The sequence below is a fragment of the Pezoporus flaviventris genome, unplaced genomic scaffold (genome assembly GCF_033815535.1).
Source record: "Pezoporus flaviventris isolate CSIRO_AGI_PZ_B2104156 unplaced genomic scaffold, CSIRO_AGI_Pfla_v1 ptg000075l, whole genome shotgun sequence".
Classification (NCBI taxonomy): domain Eukaryota; kingdom Metazoa; phylum Chordata; class Aves; order Psittaciformes; family Psittacidae; genus Pezoporus; species Pezoporus flaviventris.
Window position 1 is genome coordinate 265118 of NW_026892623.1, and position 4179 is coordinate 269296.

A 4179-nucleotide genomic window follows, 5' to 3' on the forward strand; every position below is an offset into this window, starting at 1 on the left:
TGCGTCACCCAGTGGGGCGGGATGATGCCCGCCCTTCATCCCTAACCATCCAGTGTTGGGCTTCTGCTTCCAGAGGGACCTGCGGTACCCGTCCCATGGCTGATTCCTATGGGGTGTCGCGCATCGTCGGAGGCGTGGATGCGCACCAGGGCGCCTGGCCATGGATGGTCAGCATCCAGTTCCCCACGGCCACCGGCTTCTCGCACATCTGTGGGGGGTCCCTCATCACCCCACAATGGGTCCTCACGGCCGCTCACTGCTTCGTCGGGCAAAAGTAAGGGGGAGAAGGAGCAGCTCCCATCCTGTCCCCTTCCCCATCCTGGATGCACTTGGAGGAGCGCTCAGGAGAAGGCTGCTTCCAGCTTGACAGCCCTTGAGCCTAAGGCGAGCTGGGGCAGTGCTTTCCTTTGGGCAGCAGCAGGAATGTGGCTCCTTCCCACCCCTCCATAGAATGGGATGGGATGGGATTGGATGGAATGGATCATGGAATGGGTTGGGTGGGAAAGGAGCTTGGGATCATCCAGTTCCAAGCCCTTGCCATGGGCAGGGATGCCTTCCATAGAGCAGCTTGCTCCAAGCTGGCCTTGAGCACTACCAGGGATGGAGCATCCAAACCTTCTCCATCCATCCCATCCCAGTGCCCTCATAGGGAATCCCTTCCTTATCTCCAACCTGCAATTCCCAGTCAGAACCCATCACCCCTTGTCCTATGGCTCCAATCCCTGCTCTTCCGCTCCCTCCCAGCTTCACCACGGATTGGTACGTGATGGTCGGAATCACAGACCTGGCTTGGGCCAATTCCGAGACCCAGAAACGTTGGATCCAGAGGGTCGTGGTCCATGAATATTACACTAACGTCTCCGGCGGCTTCGACATTGCCTTGGTGGAGCTGGACCAGCCGGTGCAGTGCGGGTACCACGTGCAGCTCGCCTGCCTGCCCGATGCGACGCTCAGCGTGTCCCAGCTCTCCGAGTGCTTCATCAGCGGATGGGGCGCGAGGGAGGCCAGAAGTGAGTGCCCGATGGCCCCTTTGGCCTTGGGATGCCGGGTCATGGATTCATGGAATGGGATGGAAGGGAGGGTAAAGCTCATCCAGGTCTATTGGATGTTGCTCCGACTGGGGATGGAGCATCCCGACCTTCTCCATGCAACCCATCCCAGTCTCCCACCGCTTCCTTCTCTCCAACTTGAGCATTCCTGGTTCAGTTGGAACCCATCACCCCTTGTCCCATCGCTGAAGGTCCCTCCATGTCCTCCTTATGTTGAGGATGCAGAAGAAAGGGGATGCAGCCCATGCCATGGGGCGGTGTTGATGGCTCCCATTGATCTTTTCAGCCCCAAATACCCCCATATCCGTTCCTTCTCCCCCCAGTCCTGACCCCCTTTGTGTCCCCACAGCGGGGGCATCGTCCCCATCTGCCCTGCAGGAGGCCAAGGTCCGCCTCATCGATGCCAAGGTCTGCAACAGCAGCCTATGGTACCGAGGGGCCATCAAGAGCCACAACCTGTGTGCTGGGTACCCGCAGGGTGGCATCGACACCTGCCAGGTAAGGATGTGCCACTGGGGCTCCCTTCTCCTCTCCCATCTGCAGGGCCTTGCTCTGCATCCCCCTTTATCCCAGCTTTGGAAGCGCATCCAGCTCCTGCTCCATCATCCCTGCGCAGGGACCATAGAGGTTGGAGCTTTAAGAGCATTGAGATTCCACCACTAAACCATGTCGTGAGCATGGATTCATGGAATGGGTTAGGTTGGGAAGGAGCTTAAAGCATCCAGTTCTAAGCAAGGGGCAAGGATGCCTTCCATTAGACCAGGTTGCTCCAAGCCCCATCCATCCTTCTCCATCCAACCCATCCCAGTGTCCCACCGCCCTCATAGGGAACAATTTCTCCTTATCTCCAACCCATAGTCCCTCGTTCCAGTGGGAACCCATCACCCCTCGTCCTATGGCTCCAATCCATGCTGAAGGTCCCTCTCCACACCCAAATGATGAAGGAGAACTCTTCCATCCACACAGAGTAACAGCAGTGGTCCCCTCCGGCATTGCCATAGCCACCCATCCCCATCCTCATCCTCTCCCGTTCTCCTCCATAGGGTGGCAGCAGTTGTCCCCTCTGCGTTGCCATGGCCACCCCTCCACATCCTCTCCCGTTCTCCTCCAAAGGGTAGCAGCAGTGGTCCCCTCAGGCGTTGCCATGGCCACCCATCCCCATCCTCATCCCCTCTCTGTTTCTCCTCCATAGGGTGACAGTGGCGGTCCCCTCATGTGCCGGGACAACCATGCCAACTTTTTCTGGGTTGTGGGGCTGACGAGCTGGGGCCGCGGCTGCGCCAGGGCCAAGCAACCGGGGGTCTACACCTCAACAAGGCACTTCCATGAGTGGATCCTCCACCAGCTGGGGACGTTCCACTCCGCGGGAGCCTCCGCGACGCCCTCGACATGGAGCCACCAGCACGGCTCGCATGAGCCCATCCAGCAGACGATGCCGGCTCCGACGGCCTCGAGCACCGGTGACATCTGCTCCTTCCCATACCGGGTGCTCGTGGAATTTGTCAGTCGGGTGCAGGAGCTGCTGCAGGCTCTAAGGGGGAAGAAGCCTTGAGGAGCGGCGTCGCTTGAAGTTGGCTTCAGCTTCAATACAGTTGCCTTATTTTCCCATAGAGAGGATGCTTTGCGTGCCCACCTCTTCTTCTGGTCCCTGCGCAGGGATGGGGATGAGGGATGGAGGGCAGGGAACAGTGGGAAGCGGGAGCTGGGAATCAGGGAATCAACCAGTTTGTGAAAGACTTTCAGGAGCATCAAGTCCAATCATTGCCCCACCATTAAAGCATGGCATGAAGAGGCAGGTGGGACAGCTTCCATTAGACCAGGTTGCTCCAAGCCTATCCCTTCTTCTCCATCCCACCCATCCCAGTGTCCCAGCACCCTCACTTCCTTATCTCCAACCTGAACTTTGCTGTTCCAGTTGGAACCCATCACCCCTTGTTCTATGGCTCCAATCCATGCTGAAGGCTCCTCTCCACACCCAAATGATGAAGGAGAACCCAAACTTCCATGGTTCTGCTTCATCCCTGCATCCAGCTGGAGCATCCTGCTTCCAGGCTTGGGATCTTCCCTTAGGACCTCACAAGCTTCAAGGTTGTATCCATCCCAGCTCCCAACACCCATCCCAGCACTCTTTGGACCTCTCCCAGATGCCAGCACTGGGGTCCCCAGTGCCTGGAGCAGGGACTGGGGCCAGGGCTCACAGCACCCAGTGCACCCCCAGCACCCATAGAGCCCCCAGCACCCATAGCATGCATTGCACCCATAGCACCCCCACCACTGCCAGCAACCACAACAGCTCCAGTGCACCCAGTCAGCCCAGCACCTATAGAAACCCCAGCACCCACAGAACCCCCAGCACCCTCAGCACTATATAGCTCCGGTATCGGGGTCCTAGTGCCCGCCCGCTGCCTCCTCCCTGTCAGGAGCCGGTCCCAGTGCCCGCCCCCTCTAGCGCCGGAATCAGGGTCCTAGTGCCCGCCTGCTGCCTCCTGCCCGGCAGGGACCGGTCTCACTGCCTCCCCCCCCCAATAACTCCGTGCCGCAGAAAACACATGGACTCAGTCAGAGATCAATATGATCAGACAAAAGCCATTTTTTACAAAGCCGTAACTCCTTATATACTATTTCTTACATGCACTTACAGTGATTTGGCATATTATGATTGGATACATGTCTTGATTTGGCATATTATGATTGGATACATGTCTTGATTTGGCATATTATGATTGGATACATGTCTTGATTTGGCATATTATGATTGGATACATGTCTCAAAGACCCTTTGTAACTAACATATAATTGGTTAAGCACAGGTGTGAGAACTTGACCTCGAAAACTTGCCAACAGTCCACAGTTCTCATTACCTCAGTGAATTCCAGCTTCTTCTTATCTTGCTTGTTCAGGCTTCCTCGGGCCTCTCACGGCCTTGCTGCATCTTTCAGGATTATTCAGAGTTTATGTACCAATTATCCACTCTCCTGTGAGAACACTGCCTCCACATCTCCCCCTTTTTGTTTTATATATGTTTTGGGTGACCCTACATGAGCAGGGGATTTGGCCTAGATCATATCTCCAATATATGCCAACTACAGGCTGCTGGGCCTGCCCCTTTTTTCTGCTGTATGGCTCTCTG